The 18056-nt window shown below is 41.8% G+C and overlaps 1 pseudogene; it reads right to left on the bottom strand.

Moving 5' to 3' along the window:
• Positions 1 to 17362: 17362 nt before the first annotated feature.
• On the bottom strand, positions 17363 to 18056 carry LOC114081599 (barrier-to-autointegration factor pseudogene; annotated as a pseudogene).

Below are 18056 nucleotides of genomic sequence, written 5' to 3'. Positions count from 1 at the left end.
TAAAGAGTCCTCTTTCTCATCCTCTTCTCTCATCTTTGTCTCTGGACCAATAGAACTTCATGGGACCTGGACCTCATTCAAGGCTCAAATCAGTGGGAACTGTAATTCACACCTAAGGTAAAGAGGTACCCTCCCCATCTCTGGGTCAGGATGCCCTATTCAATACCCTTTGCCTCCCAGCCTCAAAATGGCAGCTTTCCTTACTCCTTAGCTGCCTGATATCTACCCTTCTGAAGCTTGTATCTGCAATGTAAGTTGCATAAGAAATGCCCTAAACAGGTTTGAGACCAGAGGAGAAAGTGTCACTTTTAAATCCAAGCCACTGTGGGACAGAAATGTACTGTTTTACAAGTTTTTCTTGAGAGCCTTTTCCTGAGGTCCAGCCTTTCCCTGAACCCCAAGGGCTCCCACATTCTTTAAGTACCTGGACTAACTCTGATCCAAAGTGCACTCCGGTGTGACATAGATATTACATGTGCTCCTTTACTAGAGCAATCATGGGATGTGTGTCATTTTTTAAAAGCGTCTTTTTTGAGCTCATGGTTTTTCTGATGAATTGATTGACTTTTGGTCCTGCTCACCTGAATTAGTTTGTTTTGTTCTGATTTTTAAAATTTTGTCTTACTGTCATCTCCCCCTCCCCCATTTTCCTTCTGTCTTTATTCAGGGCCCAATTAATCAAGGAGTAACTCTAAAATACACTATAAAAGAAAAGAGATCATCCCTTTCAAAGGGTCCTAAAAAGTAGCATAAATAGTGGTGTTGGTTGACATGGGTCTACCTCATGGATGGACAAGTGGCCACCTGAACCATTGGCTCAGTGTGCATACATGGCTGGCAGACCCGGCTCCAACATCCCCAACTGTACAGTCCTCTTCAGGTCTATGTCCTCTATTCTATATTCTATTGTTCACTGTCACACAAAGGACATATGTGACAGGCACTATTTTAATTTCTAAAGGGTTAAATCTGATAGACAAGGTGTAATAAACATGTGTAGTCTTTTATCTCCTATCTGAGAATATCTAATACATTGTAAAAAACTAAAATCTTTACTTCCGGGTGAGGGTTGTGACTCAGTGGTAGAGCTCTTGCTTCATATGCGAGAGGCCTCATAATGTCCATTGCAATAAAGCTTTTTTAATCGGGGAAAAAGATGGCTTGAGACATTAATTAGGCTTGTCTGATATCTTAGTTTTTATTGGAAACCTAAAGTTAACCTAAAGTTAAAAATGGATAAACTAGATTTAACATAAATGGGGTAAACATTTATAAATGTGTCTTTTAGAGGTGACATCTGATTAATTTTCAAAGTTAAATACAAAACATCAACTGCTGAATATAAATTCAAGTAACTGATATTCAGAGATAGACTCAGGAAACTTATTTGTTCAAAGCTATTGTATACAAACTAAGTATGTTCTTGCTATTGTTAATTTCACTCTGTATTTTCCTTGTAAAACTTTATAACTTTTGCCTATTCGTGTTTTGCTGAAATTCTACTTCTTCTTCTTCTTTTTTTTAAAGATTTAAGATTTAGGGCTGGGACTGTAGCTCGGTGGTAGAGCGCCCACCTCACACATGTGAGGCACTGGGTTTGATCCTCAGCACCACATAAAAATAAATAAAGATATTGTGTCCAACTACAACTAAAAAAATATTTAAAAAAAGAAAATTTAAGATTTAGTTATCTTTATTGTTTTCTTCAATTCTAACTTTATTTGTTATTTAAGTAGTACTTAACTTTTTTCAGACCATGTATAAGCTAAAAATAACACGAACTGTTCCAAGTTTTCTTTTTTTTTTTTTTTAGTTTTTTTGCTACTTTAGTATGCTTTATTTAACACTGAAAACATGATATACAAATGATAATTTAATAATATCAGTGTAAATTTTCCAGTTTATTTTTGCTAGTTTTTTTTAATGTTTTCTAGACTTTCAGTTAGTTTATATTGTAATAGTTGATTAAGCAGTTTAGAATGAAATGCTACTTCTAACAAAATGACCTGAATTAATTTGAGATAATAAGTCATAATCTATAGGGCAGATAGAATATAATGCTGCTGACTTCCAGTACTAATACTGACACTAGTTACATGAAAGGGGTAACTGTACAATTACAGACACTCAAATTAATGTCTAATGTTAACCCATTACTCCCACTGCAAGACTGGTGAAACTTGCCTGCTGGATGTTTAAAACCAAAAGTTGGAGACTAAATCTAAGGAAATAAAAGGACTAAGGAATAGGCAAGGCAATGTTTTGGTTCTTGTCCTTTAAGGTCAACCAGGACTCAGGGACCTCTCAAAGGACCTCTCAAAGGACCTCTCAAAGGACCTCTCAAAGGACCCCACAACTCAGGTGAGTCATCTGACCTCCTAATCAGGGGGATTGTGAGGACCCTAGAGAACAGGAAGCCAACCAGTGCACATTCTGCAAAGGAGAGTCATTGGAGAGAGAAATGTCACTGATGCTTCCAAGGGAAGCCATGTGGTCAGCAAGTCCCTAATCCATCATAGTAGATGGCACAACTAGTAGAGAAAAAGCTGAAGGAGCTGAGAGGCTTTTCACAAGTTCCCAAGAGTGTCCCTTGAGGAGTCTCAACTGATCCTAATGTTAGATAAGAACAAGGTCTATTTTATTTTATTTTTTAAAAATTTAGTTGTACATGGACATAAAACCTTTATTTTATTTATTCATTCATTTTTTTAAATTTGGTGCTGAGGATCAAACCCAGTGCCTCATGTGTGCTAGGCAAGAACTCTACAACTGAGCCATAACCCCAGCCCCTTATTTCATTTTTTGGTATCAGGGATTAAACTCAGGGGCACTCAACCACTGAGCCACATCCCCAGCCCTATTTTGTGTTTTATTTACAGACAGGGTCTCACTGAGTTGCTTTATACCTTGCCATTACTGATGTTGGCTTTGAACTCAGGATTCTCCTGTCTCAGCCTCTCAAGCTGCTGGAATTACAGACATGCACCACAGTGCTTGGCAAGAGTAAGGTCTATTTTTGACCAACATGGTCTTAAACACCTGACAGGAAAGTATAACCAAAGCACAGTCATACATGGACATTTGAAAAAAAAAACAATGTTTCTTTTAATATAACATGAAACATACACTTGTGTCAATTCTCTCAAAAGTAAGTAAAATGGGGAGGTTATAAAGAAAGTGTTCTTGTGTGGGAGAGCCTAATAACTCCCACCAAGGACTCTGATAGTCACAAGTTTGTCCTGCGTCCATTTGAGTCAAATTTCACAAACTGACCAATCTTCCTCACTTCCTACATAGACGGATTTGATCTGTATTTTTTTTTTTTTTGCTGGAATAATTATCTAGCCCTAAACATAGATATAACCACTAATAATCAACCTCTAACCATTTGTAAGGGCATCCATTAGAGTCACATGGGTTATATAACCAATTCCGCTCTTGGTGGGATTGGTGTGGCCACAGAGTTAGGAGGAATACCCACATCCCTCTCTTATCTTCAGGGTTTGTCTGAAGATCTGTTAGTCTAGAGGAAATATCAAAAGGGATAATTACCTTCCAGAATCAGGTAGACTCATTAGCAGCAGTCACTCCCCAAAATTGGAGAAGATAAGATTAACCACTGAAAAGAGAGGACTATGTCTCTTCCTGGAGGAAAAAAACAGTCTTCACATAAACCAATCTGAGATGGTTAGAGATGCAACAAAGAAATTAGCAGACCATTCTTGCGGATTCAGCAGCAGCAGCTCTCATATGGGATAATGGTCAAAATTTGGAACTGGATGCCTTGGTTACTATGCTTGGTGGGATCCCTTCTGATGCTCCTTCTGTCTTTGTGATTAGGACCCTGCCTAATAAATGTACTAACAAAGTTTATCTCTTCTCATCTAGAGGCCATCAAACTCCAGCTGATCCTATAGCAGGACTTCAAACCCACCTCACCAATGGACCTGAGTGCCTCAAAGTCTTGCCTTGACCAGGTAGTGTGAGAGTTTTGTGACCCCCGACAGCCCCTGGCCAGCCTGAAGAACATCCAGTGGCAAGGAGAGAGTACAAGAAAAATGCCAGCTGCACTACAAGACAAGGAGATGAGTCATCATGTCCCTGTTTATGATAAGCCCCACTACCATGGCAACGCCCACCATGGAGGGCTTATCACCATAGCAACTCCCAACACAAGTTCTGAATTCTAATTAGGTGAGAATAAAGTAACCAAATGAAAACAAATAGGGCAAGATCTCCCGTCAGGTCTGTGAGGAGAACAATGCATATTTTCACTTTAAATAATTCCAAGCTCTGCCTGTTACTTCTGCATGTCTTGCTCAGTTCTTTGTTGGGGATCCCAATTGGACACCTCATCAGTATCAGTCGAACTCCTCTAGGTTCAATTCCCAGCTCCATGAAACAAAACAAAATGTCCTGAAGAAACCAAGCAGGGTGGCTCAGCCCTGTCATCCCAGTGACTCAGGAAGCTGAGGCAGGTGAATTGCAGGTTTAGGCCATTCTTTGCAACATAGCAAGACCCTCAGCAACTTAGCAAAAATCTTGTCTTAAATAAAAAGTAGAAAGGGCTGGGGATGCAGCCCAGTGGTGAAGTACCCCTGGGTTCAATCCCCAGTTTAAAAACAAAAAAAGAATCCCTTTTCTGTTGACTATCAAATAATCCCTTTTTCAGTGAAAAATATTTTTACATTTAGTTGAAGCAAAGTAGACTTTTGACATCAGACATAGAATAAGATCCATTTAACAGCTTGGAAGGATAAGGAGGAATGAATCACATTGCTGATTAGAGAATCATATACACTCCCTGGGGGCAGTGGCCCACGTCTATAATCCCAGCAGCTCAGGAGGTTGAGGCAGCAAGATTACAAGTTCAAAGCCAGCCTCACGGGCTGGGGATGTGGCTCAAGTGGTAGCGCACTCGCCTGGCATGCATTCGGCCCAGGTTCGATCCTCAGCACCACATACAAACAAAGATGTTGTGTCCGCTGAAAACTAAAATATAAATATTTAAAAAAATTCTCTCTCTCTCTCTGTCTTTCACTCTCTCTTAAAAAAAATTAAAAAAAAAAGAAAACTCCACCAAAAAAATATACATTTTAATAAATATCTTTATATTACCCATGGATATAGAAGGCATCAAACATTGTATTTTAAATATCTAGAGACAAACATCTCAATTGGTTACCAGACCTGGAAAAAAATGTTACCAAATTTTAAAGATATACTTACTAACATCAAGTTCAGATTAACTTATTTGTCATAGTTATACTAAAGTCACATGAATCAGAAGGCATTTGGGCTAACTTAACAGATTTTAAGTTATGTGCTTACTTATCTATAAGCTAATTTGATACTGAGCAAACAAACAAACAAGATATAAGCATATAAACACATAGGTACACACAAAAAAATCTCAAAGCTTAGATTTATCATTTGATAGTTTTTTTTTGGGGGGGGGGGCATGGTACTGGGGATTGAAACCAGAGGTGCTTTATCACTGAACTATAGCCTCAGCCCTTTTTATTTTTTATTTTAAGACAAGGTTTCACAAAGTTGCTTAGGGTCTCCCTAAATTGCTGAGGTTTTCCTTGAACTTGAGATCCTCCTGCCTCAGCCTTCCTAGTCACTGAGATTATAGGCATGTGCCACCCACCATACCCAGCTCATTAGAGAGTTTTAAAAGCCATACTGTGGGCTGGGGGTATAGCTCAGTGGAAGAGTGTTTGCCTAGCATGTATGAAGCACTGGGTCAATCCTCAGCACCACATAAAAATAAATACATAAATACAGGTATTGTGTTCATCTACTACTAAAAATATTTTTTAAATAAATAAATAATTAAAAGCCATACTGTAAGCCAGGCACAGTACATGCCTATAATCCCAGCAGTTTGAGAGGCTGATTAACAGGAGGATCATGAGTTCAAAGCTAGCCTCAGCAATGGTGAGGCACTAAGCAACTCAGTGAGACCCTGTCTCTAATAAAGTACAAAATAGGGCTGGGGATGTGGCTCAGTGGTCGAGTGCCCCTGAGTTCAATCTCCAGTACCCCCCACCCAACAGCCATACTGTATGATGCCAGGAGCCATGGCACATGCCTGCAATCCAAGCGACTCGGGGGTGGAAGGTGGGCTGAGGCAGGAGGATCACAAGTTCAAAAGCTAGCCTCAGCAATTTAGCAAGTTCAAAAACAACTTAGGGAGACCTTGCCCCCAAATAAAAAAGGGCTGGGGATGTAGCTCAGTGGGTTCAATACACAATACCAAAAAATAAAAATAAATAAATAAAAATTAAAAATAAAAATAAAAGCCATACTGTTATCTGACATAGCTTTAAGCAGTCTGTAAATCTTAAATTTGCTTCAGTTGAGGCCAGATAGAACATTTATGTCACAGAGACTCAGGCTAGCAAACCTTGAACACTTTTTTTTTTTTTTAAGAGAGACTCAAAAACTTTAAAGAAGACAAAACAAAACAAAAGTATATAATTTAATTGTGCAAAATCAAAAAGTGAATTCATCAGAAGGAAAGTCTATGAGCTCAAAACAAAGTAATCACAGATAAATTTTGTTCATATTTTTTATAGAAGCTCATCTGATGGCTGAAGTCATGCTTGGGAATTGTAATTCCCTATCTTACGAAGATAAATCCGTTGTTATAGTAATCAGAATTTAGCCTTTTAATCCAACTGTCAGATATACAAACATATAAAACTGTTGTATTAAATCAGTGTGCACTTTTAGATATATAGGACATGTTATAATGTTTTCTTTCCAACTGAACCCAAACCCAAAACGAGTTTCCAAACAAACCATCACAATTGTTGGGATTTTTTACCCTTTGAATGCCCTCATTGATTGGTAGCCTGAAACCAAATGGATTATTTAAATCCCAAGTGGCAGAGGGAGCTTCTTACTTCATATTAACTGGTACCACAAAATGGTCCACTCAAGGTCCAAAACCTCAGAGATAAAATTCTCAGGGTGTATCCTTATGTGACATCCACCAGGGGACTCCTCCGTTCCTTTGCTAACAAAGCATTTTTAGGTAGTTGAGGCTGCAGCAGGAAGGAAGGGAAAATTCCTTGGGATTTAAAATGTCTCTGGGCAGCTGCTGGGATTTTTTTTTTGCTGAAAGAAAAAAAAAAAAAAACCTTTCCTCTAGAGATTGCTGCTGGCTTGAGCCATGTTATTCAAGCGCAGGGTCCTTGCTCCTGGCTCCTCAAAACTCTTATACTGTGGGGGACAGGCTTTACTGCTCATTGCTCCACTAAAAACTCTGGAGACAAGCTGGCAAGGAAAGAGATTTATTGAAAGCCAGCTTTGAGGAAGCTGGATGAGAACGTTCTGTCTCAAATCTCCATCTCTGGGGGACTCCTGGGCATGCTAAGTTCTTAGAAGAGGAGGACTGGAGTGCAGTGGCGCATCCTGGTAACCCCAGAGATTTGGGAGGCTGAGGCAGGAAGAGTGCAAATTTGAGGCCAGCCTCAGCAATTTAGTGAGATCCTGCCCCAAAATGAAAAATAAAAAGGTCTGGGGAAGTAACTCAGGGGCAAAACACCCTGGGGTTCCATCCCTAATTAAAAAAGGGGGGCAGGGAGGGAGGGAAGAGGAAAGAGAGGAGAGAAAAGAGAAGAGAATGGGAGGCCCCAGTGGAACAAAAGACAGAAAATAGACATGTAGATTCAGTTAGCCAGACAATAGGCCAGTCTCTGCTTCCTTGGTGTCTCTATCCTCTGCAGAAGTTTTTATTCTTTTTATTATATTTTATTCTTTTAATTTCAAAGAGGGTCTGTTTTAATCCACCATTCATCCTCACTCTTAATGAGTTTATGTTCTTGCCCCTATACTATATAGGTTGGGTTGTTAAGGGTGTCAGGGTCTCCCTTAAGCAGCTGTCAGGAGAGCTGAGGGCAGAGGCCAGGAGCAGCCAGGTTAAGGTGGGAAAGCCTGAGGTGGAGAGGGAATAGGGAAGAGTCACATCATTCCTGAGAGTTGAAGTGGGAATCCACTGGAGACACTGGAAGGGAGGCAGACGGCAGAGCATCAGAGGGAGCTGAGTAAAGTCAATACTAAGAAACAGCAATTTTTTGGTTTCTGGGTTTAGTTTTGTTTGTTTTTGTTTTTACAGTGCTGGAAATTGAACCCAGAGTCTTGCACATGCCAGGCAAGTGCCGTGTATCACTGAGCTACATCCCAGCCCAAGAAAGGCAGTTTTGAGACATTCTTAGCATTCTAGACTTATGCCTCCCGGCCAGCCCAACACTGGCCTCCTCAAGTTCTCGGGACATTTGTCATTCATATCACTCCTCCTGCAAGCTCCTAAAACTGCTAGAGGGCTTCCTCCACCCCTGGGAGAGCAGGCTAAGACTACTGAGGAATCCATTCTTTGGGGTGGCCCTCAATCAGATGGATTTGTCACATAAATACCCCAGCTTCCATGTGGGCAGGATGATTCTGATGCATCTCTATGCCATTTGTTGGAGGGGCCCCAGTGGGTTGGAACCCCTTGCTGCCAACAGGGGCTCATTCATGCACTTGTGTGGGCTTCTGCCCTTTCTCTGCCTCTATCTCACGCATCCATCAACAGTACCTGAGATTCCCTCTCAAATTACCTTCTTGACTTAAAAATCCCTGTCTTCTGATCTGCTTCAGAAGGAACCCAAAGCAAGACAAGCTCCTTGGCAACATGTATAACCTCTGAACTCCCTAGAATAATGTTTTACGTGTACAGTCATGAGTGAGCTCCATAATGATGTTAGAAGAACAATGGGCTGAATACAATGTTGTTTCCCAAGATGATAATGAAGCTGAAAAGTTCCTCTTGCTTGGTGGCCTAGTGACGCTGTAGCCTACACTCCCAGCACAATGCATTACTCACCTGTTCGTGGTGATGCTGGTGTGAAGAAACCTACTGCACATACAATTATAAACAGCACATAATACTTGATAATAAATGACTATGTTATTGTTGTATTTATTTATTATACTTTTTACCATTATTTTATTTTATTAGGGTTTTATAGTTGGGTTCATCTTTTGCCATTATTTTAAAATGCACTCCTACTTACAGCACCAGAAGCCTCATATGTCTCCTGTTTGCCGCATCTCTTGATGGCTTCCAGAGGCCATGTCAAGTGATTGGCCTATACTGACTAGGTTTGTGAAATACCCTCTATAATGCTTACAAAGTGGTGAAATTGCCTAATGACACAGTTCTCTGAATGTCCCTGTTATTAAGTGACATGACTATGTGAGATAAAATCTACAGGAATAAAAGAAAATCAATCATATTGAAGTATGATGAGGGACAAATTTGGAGTCTTTGAACCCCAAATCACTCACATGTGGTTGTTAAGGTGCCTCATCCACTGGGCTTAGGGAGCTGGTCAGGAGTCCATGGAGGGGGCACATGGAGGCAGGAAGAGGAGACCTCAGCTCTCTACCAGAGGCCCACTATGGTGGGTTCTGAGAACATTTTCTTTCCTTAGTCACGTTGGTGATGCCCTGTGCATGCTAGGCAAGCATCCTACCACTGAGCCTATTCCTAACCCTAACCCTAACCCTAACCCTTCTGCATTGTGCTATTTTTTTTTTTTTTTTTTGAGAGACAGATTCTTGCTATGTTGTCCAGTCTGATCTTGAACTCCTGGGCTCAGTATTCCTCCCTCCGCCTCTTGAGTAGCTGGGACTATAGGCATGTGCCACCAAACAAAGGGAGGAGGAATATTTTGAGAAGAAAAAACTGCAGGAGAGCAGGAGAGCCTTTGAGCCCTGCTTTAGGGAAGGTTGGTTTTTCTGGTGCCTCAGACTGGGCCCAGGTGGGTTACTTTCCTATCTAGCCACTTTCCTTGCTGCCCTCCCAAGTGAGCCCCTTACTCTATTGGCCTCAGATCTCCTTCTCCTTCTCCCTTACATGCGTGGCTTGTAAGGAATGCTGTTCACTGTTCAGGAGCAGCTGGATATTGAGATAACTCCCTCCCTGGAATGTAGAGAATGAAGAGGAAGAGAAGGGAGAAAGAGAGTCACAGTTAATGCCCCCTTGAAGTTATTCAATCAGGGTCTGGACAAGTTCCATCTGTGAGAGAGGAGCGAGGGGGTGGGTGCCGGTCTTAGTGAAGAGTTTGGGTCATGAGCATGTCCTCAGGGTGCAGTGACTGCTTCCGGCATTGGAAAGTGGTACCAAAGGCAAGGCCCTCTGCAGCACTGTGCAGGTGGGACCCTGGGGAGCAGGATATTCAGAGATCTGCCTGAGGGTCTCCAGGGGTGCTTTCCCATTGCTCTGCCTTATCCTTCAGGGGAGAGGTTCAGGAAGAATGTCACTTGCCCATGTTACCCCAAGGGGCTCTGGTGCTCAGCCCTTCTTATTCCTTTTGATAAGAGCTTCTTACAAACACCTCACTTTAATAATTTTTCTGTAGTCACGCTCAAAGCATGCCCTTGTAACTCGAGATCATGAATATTGGTTATAAGAAACATTTGTCAACATTTTTGAAATACAAAAAGATATTTGTTCAGTTAAAATAGGAGATTGGAGGCTGATTTTATCTACCAGCCTGGTGAATGTTAACCAGCCATCTGTGACCTTGATGATCTAATGCAACCCAGACGGTACTTGGATCCTGTGGAATGCTGCTCTTTGACAATTAAGGGGATTTAGTTAAAAGAGGATATTAAGTAAATTCCTCATTGAAAAATTATAAAAATTTTACCTTCTGGATTGCTACTGGAAATCTTAAAAGGTTCTTTCAGAAATTTCCTTAGTCAACCACTCTGAGGCTAAGGTAGGAAGATTGCAAGTTCAAAGCCAGACTCAGCAACTTAGCAAGACACTGCTGCAAAAAAAAAAAAAAAAAAAGGCTGGGGATGTGGCTTGTTAAACGTCCCTGAATTTAATCCCTGGTACAAAAAAAAAATGTTTTTTTCCCTAAGTTTATTATATTTCTAGAAACCTCTTATAACTAATCTTCCAGAAGAAAAACATTTTTTCTCTATGTCCAATATCAAAGAAAACCTCCAAGTTATAAGTAGGTTTGGCCACTAATACCCACTAATCAACTCTGATGAAATCATTAGACCAAAAAAAAAAAAAAAAAAGCCACTGCTTATTGAGAGCTTACTCTGTATTATGCAGGATTAAGGTAAGTATTATTTTATTTGAGCCTTAAATTACCTTTAATTTCTCATCTAAAGCTTACTGATTTGAAAAATAATGAGTAAGCAATGTATTAAACAGGATCCCTATGAGAAAGACAATGAGGAATCTCTTCTGTTTAAAAGAATTCTGCTATGATGGGTAATTTTCAAACGTAAACAAAAGCCCTGAGGAAAGAATAATGAATCTTTCTGTATCCATCATAAAGCTTTAATTTTAATGTCTGCTCTAACTTGGTCATACTCACTTAATCTACCCCTACCATTTTTTTTTCTGGAGGGTTTTTTTTTTTTGCTTTTGTACTGGGATTGAACCCAGGGACAAGGTCTCATTAAGTTGCTGAGGCTGTACTTGAACTTGCAATCCTCTTGCCTCAGCATTCCCTACTTACTGAGATTAGAAGTATGTGCCACTACACTTGGCTACTGGAGATATTTTGAAACCAATTTCAGACATTATACCATCTCATCCATAAATTCTTCAGCATTACAACCAAGTCCCAGTAAGCTGAGAGCACAGTGCCAAAGCATAATTCATTAAAGAGATTCTATAAAGGTTTAAAATAGTACAATCTAAATTCACATTGTGGCAAATGTCTGCAATTGCTTAATCCACAAATTTGGAAGGACTGACTACATATTCTTCAAAGAATCCTCTGTGCACTTTATTTCCCTTAACTGAGTTTTTTTGTTGCTGTTGTTTGTTGGTACCAGAGATTGAACACATAGGTGATTAACCACTGAACCACATCCCCAGTGGGTTTTTTTTTTTTTTTTTTTTTTTTGAGACAGGGTCTTGATAAGTTGCTTAGGGCCTTGCTAAATTGCAGAGGCTGGCTATGAACTTGTGATCCCCCTGTTTCAGCCTCCCAAGTCTCTGGGATTATAGATGTGCACCATGGTGCCCAACTTTAACTGAGTTTTTGATAACAATCAGTGGGGGAAGGGAAGAGGGTTGACATTCAAATTTATATTTTTTGGCAAAAAATTAACAGTGCAAGTTATTCTTATTCTGATGAAGAGAAATCCATTAACCAGAAAGTAGTCTTGGCATCAGTGTAGAAAAACTGTATAGCCTAACAAGAATTCATGACACCCAATTTCTGCATAGGTAAGCAACATGAACTCTTGGCAAGATTCTCTGAGTGGAACGGTCTTTTCTTAGAATAGTGTCTCTTAAAAGTTGTTAGCCAGAGTGAAAGAAGCCAGGGCAAAAAAGAGTACTCACTGTACAATTTCATTTATATGAAACTCTAGAAAATGCAAACTAGTCTATTGAGATAGAAAGTTGCTTGGGAATGGAGATAGAAGTAGCAGGAGAGAAGGAATTTCAAAGGGCATGAGAAAACTTTGGGCAAGGGTTTGATGGATATATTCAGTACCTGACTGTGATGATGATTTTAGAGGCATATACATATTTCAAAATTTATCAAAGTGTACTCTTTAAATCTGAACAGTTTATTATATGTCAATTGCACCTCAAAAATATGTTTTCTTTGTTTTAAAATAATAGCCAAGGGGCAGAGTGGTGGAAAGCCTGAATATGTTATTCCAGAGGTATGTGCCTGTTGCTTCAGGTCCAGGTAATAAGTATAATCTTCAACATGAAGCAACAGGTCTGAGGACTGACAACCATAAGCACGCTAGCTAAGGAAACCATTTGTGTGTGTGTGTGTGTGTGTGTGTGTTTGTATGTTACTAGGGCTCAAACCCAGGGAGACTACACTCCTGAGCTACATTCCTAGCCATTTTAATTTTTTAAATTTTGAGACAGGGTCTTGCTAAGTTGCCCAAACTTGCCTTGAAATTTCGATCTTCCTACTCAGCCTTCCATATTGCTGGGATTATAGGTGCACTCCAGGGTACCTGGTACAAATCACCTTTTGTGTGTAGTGTCCTAAGGAGACTGAGACTGTAGATTGAAGTATTAAGGTCTTTTATTATCACAGCTTAGTCTAACATAATCAAGGCAGGGCAGAATCAGGAGGAAAGTTTATTTTCATTTCTCTCTATCCCTTTGAACCCATTTTGTAGAATTTCTTCTCCTGTTTGTAGATCAAATTTAGAGCAGGTCTCTTGACATTTTTGGTCATTTGTAAGTAATATGGTCACTATAGTTGCACACATATTTCTATAATTAAATGTTCCATGTCATAGTAATGGTAAAAACTTCAAACTTTATTTAAATATGAAGTTTTCCCCTTTCTTTGCTCAATTTACAGACCAGCTGCCCTCAGAGGGAACCGAGATGTGTGGTGAGTTCTCTCTTCCCACTTCGTGCTTTGTTGCAGAAACTGCTTTTGTTCCTCAGTACCCATTCTCCTCTTTTTTCTTACTAATAGAACTCTTGACTTTTCACTGGATTCTTGGCCACCATGAATGAAGACTACCTTTACCAGCATCCTTTGCAGCTAGACACGGTTGCATCACTTTTGACCAACAGAGTTGAAGTCAAATTGATAAGAGCAACCTTTGTTCTACCCTCAAATGGCTTGGGTGATGCTACCTTCCCTTTGTCCTCATCCACAGGTAGGCTAGGTACCCAGCTGATGTGGAAAATTGATGTCAACCTTTCAAGTATAAAAAAGGAATGACAGGATTCTAGGGAAGATAGAAGGAACTGGGGTCCCCAAAACCATGGAGTCACTATATGCAGAGCAGGACTCCTTCTGCTGAAACTATGATGTGAGAAATAATTTTTACTTTTATGTAACATACAGTTTTCCAGCTGAGTGCGGTGGAGCACACTTGTAATCCCAGTGGCTGGGGTGGGGGTGGGGCTGAGGCAGGAGGAACACAAGTTCAAAGCCAGCCTTTGCAACTTAGCGGGACCCTGTCTCAAAACTTAAAAAGGGACAGGGATGTGGCTCAGTGGTTAAGTGCTCTGGATTCAATCCCTGGTGTACACACACATGCACACATGCAAAATTAACATACAGCTCTCTGCCCCCAGCAGCTGAACCAGTACCACCTATACAGGCTTATTTTTTGTATGTGCTTCTATCCTTCCTCCCCTATCTTGGCCTCTTCAGTGATGGATTGGTGAGAGGGAAGGGCCTGGAGAAGACTTCTCTGGGTAGAGCTCTTGTGAGGGGGCATCAGCACTCCCTGGGTTGGCAGGCAAAGCTGATTTTTCCTTTTATAAGACAACTTCTGGGATCCTTCCTTCCTTCCTTCCTTCCTTCTTTTTCTTATTTGCTAGCAGTTCTCATTTGGTTTCTTGATGTAAGCAAATGTCTTTTCTCAGGCTAGTCAATCATATGTCTTTTTTGCAGCTTCTAAGAATCTGGCAATTCACTGCTCTTCAAAGACCCTTCAGGTGACACTTTTTTTTTTTTCTTAAAGGGCTAATTTTTTAAAAAATTAGCTTCACACATTCCAGGCCAAGTGCTCTACCACTGAGCCACAACTCCAGCCCCACAGGTGACATTTTTTTACTGGATCTAACATAATCCTGTGCCAGATCTCTTATACTGGTCCCACATCTGGTCCAGGAACCCAGGGAACTCTGGGAAGGCTGGCAGCACCTCAACCCAGCGACTTCCCTTGTTCTACCATCAGGGGAGGATAGCTAGCATCTTGTTTTTATTTTTTTTGCACTTATAGATACAAGTCAGCCACCAGCTCACCCTGTCCTCCAAATGCAGGGAATGCATATTAAACTCTCTGGGGGGTACTACTGAAGGCCTTTGCCCCAGACTTGAGATAAGGGAAATACTTGTCTTTGATTTTCTCAAGAGGCTGGAGAGCTTTCCTTTTCCTACTCGTGTCGATGGGTCCCTTCTCTCTGTGTGTGTCTCATCTCTCTTTCCCTTCCTCCCTTCCTTCCTGGCCTCATGCATACTGAACATACACTCTACCACTGAGCTATATCCCCAGTCCCTATGTACAGGTGTTTTACTACCTGAGGATTCTGGCTTCTTCCTTCATTATCCCCCCTCTCTTCTATTTAGGAAGATATTTAAACTTGAGGAGCTCATCTTAAGTAAGAGCCACTGTTTGATTCCCAGATACTAATCTTACTCCCCTGCCCTCTATCTTCCAGGGCACTTCAGAGGAATTAGCATCCCCTGAAGCTCTAAACTAGCTTCACATTCTCTTTCTGTTTGAACTTCCAACCCAAGACTACATGTAGCAGGACTCCACTAACATCACCCCACCCACCTCCAACAGATCAGTGCTCTCATTCTAGTGGTAATAATTAGTCAGGGGTACAGATTCAAGATTGGATTACAAAATCGTAACCTGGGTATTCTTGGGTCTCACTCACCTATAGTGATGGGACCACCTTAAGGTAAGAACAGAAATTTCAGGGTCTTTTCTCAACACCTGCAAAATGCCCTTCTTTGCTTATGTATTTCTGGGGATCTAGGGGAAGCCCCCCATGTGTTCATAAACTCAGTCATCCAGACACACTGCAACCAGCTCCTGCTGAGCATCACCCCCATGTAACTCAAGTGCAGGTTCTAAATCTGCGCTGGGAGGGGAATATCTGCCCAGTGGGGAAAACCTTTCCCTCTCTTCAGTTTTCTACTTCATTAAAGGGCTGCCCAAGCACTGGCTCTGTGCTCAGGGTCTTGTGGAGCTTCCATGTGGACATTCAGCTTTCTCTTAGGTTAGCACAGAGGCAGGACAAGACTAGACATGGTGACAAGCAAGGCACACTTACTTTTTTATTCAACAAATGCTTCCCAAATTCCTCTTCCATGCTAGCCACATGGTGTACAAGATAATCATGGTCTCTGCACTCACAAAGTTTATGGTCTTGTGCAAGACCAAAAACAACACACACCCAAATTAAAAAAGCACTTAAGGTTTAATGTTCAAGACTTTGTTACTGGGTCAAGTTCATTATGCCTGGATGCTGCTTGTGCTTGGGTGAGTTTTTTGTGTAAAGCCTGTCAACTCTCAAACAAATAGACCCTGACAGCCAGCCTCACTGTGGGGAGGCAAATGTCTCTACCCCCTGCTGCTGGGCTGCTGGGGCCTAGTGCAGATTAACTCTTGCAAAGCTGAAGGTGTCCGAGAATTTGTTTCAACACTCAGTGACAAGCAAACAAAAACACTTGACGAAGTCTCCAGGTCAGCTCTTTATTCTCCAACCTACACTATGGTTTCCAAACTCCCAGCAATTCCCAGCAGCAGAAAAATGGGTGGTGGAGACCAGCCAGGCATAACTATGATGACTTCACAAATACAAAAAGAGGCCAGGGATTTGCTGATTCTGGGGGAGCAGCAGGTGAAGGGAGCTCAGTGCCGGGATGTTGAGGAAATGGGAAACTCTGGGGGAAGGTTCTTCAAGGGAGGCTTCACCAAGGGGAAGGGGAAGGTAGAAGGTTGAAGAAGGAGTGCTAAGGGAGGTCTAGGAGGGATATTCTCTCAGGGTCCAGAGAAGCCCAAGGGCCTGGCAGGGTGGGGTATGGCAGGGAGCGACTGGTTCTTCACCAGACACTGCACTGTTTGGATTTTGATGTTGAAAACCTTGAGAACCAACCTTCCTTGGAGTTTCGTGTGTGTGTGTGTGTGTGTGTGTGTGTGTGAAGTCTCCCCAACTCCCTAATGGCACCTACAGGAGATGTGTTTTGGCCTTTGTGACCCTACAGTAAGGGAAGGATCTCATGGACATCCTATGAACCAACAGTCCAGCTGAGCCCCACCTGCTTCTCATCTTACCCCCAGTCCCCACCTTGCATCTCCACCCTGCTCTATAGCCCAGAGTTACAGACCCCAGGAGCTGAAGATGGGGAGTCATTGCCCAGAGACACCCAGCTGAGGCTCCAGCTCAGTCCGACAGTTCTGTAACTTGGAACACAGGAACTTTAGTCCCTCCCTCTGTTATGTGTCTATCCATCTGAAAACACAGACCTCAAAAATATGAAGAGACCATGCTACTGAATGGGATCATGTGAGAGATACCTTCCCAATTTGAATGATTTGACTCTATTTACAAGTAGAATATTCTGGAATTGATGTTATAAAGTCAGTTTAATAATTTAAGAGGCTGATGCCATTGTGGGAGGATAGATGGCTGAAGACCAATGTCCTCCCCCATCTCCTACCTCCAACTGCCCAGTCCTCAGTGCTGGTTTTCATGGAGCACATGGCTGACCTGAAGGAGTGCCTCCAGAAAGTGGCTCATGGACTGCACGTGGCCATGATGTGGGCTGTGGGCAAGTGAACAGGTGACTTTGCAAGTGGAAGTTTATTTTTTTATTTTTTGAAGGCCACTGTCTTTATTGATCTAAAAAACTTTACAAGGACAGTGACTGTTATGCCAAAAAAGGTGCCAAATGGCATCAAACAGACCAGAGGTGAAGGTGGGGGTGAGGGAAGGGGCCAGGAATCCAATCAGAAAAGCTAGTTAATGATTTCCATGGAACTGGCAGGGGAAAGAAAAAGGGAGTTGCATGCAAGAGCAAAAATTCCAAAAAAGATTGAAATGGTGAGGGGAGAGAACTCCCAAAGACCCTGGAGTACAACAACAGCAATCTTTTCCTTTGTAGAGGACAAGGAGCCCCCACTCAGCTGCAAACTCTGGAGACTTGATAATGGGGCTAGGGATTGAGGGCTCCCCAGAGAACATCACAAGAAGGTGTCACACCATTCTCGAAGGCACCCAAAGCAGTCCCGGGACTGCTTGGCATTGGCACCACATGTGTCCTTCAGCCATTCTCGGAAGAGGTCTTCATCTTTCTTTAGCACCAGAAACTGACCGAGGACGACATATGCCTTGTCAAAGCCCCTTTCCTCAAGCTTCTTGCCCAGGACTTCACCAATCCCAGCCAGGCTCCCCACTGGCTTTTCCCCCATAGGCTCTGCCACGAAGTCTCGATGCTTTTGGGAGGTGGTCATCTTGATCGAGCTTAATAGGCAGCTCCGGCTCCAGTAACGGTTGCTCTTGCTAC

The sequence above is a fragment of the Marmota flaviventris genome, chromosome 6 (assembly GCF_047511675.1).
Source record: "Marmota flaviventris isolate mMarFla1 chromosome 6, mMarFla1.hap1, whole genome shotgun sequence".
Classification (NCBI taxonomy): domain Eukaryota; kingdom Metazoa; phylum Chordata; class Mammalia; order Rodentia; family Sciuridae; genus Marmota; species Marmota flaviventris.
This window is presented reverse-complemented; position numbering and strand designations above follow the sequence as displayed.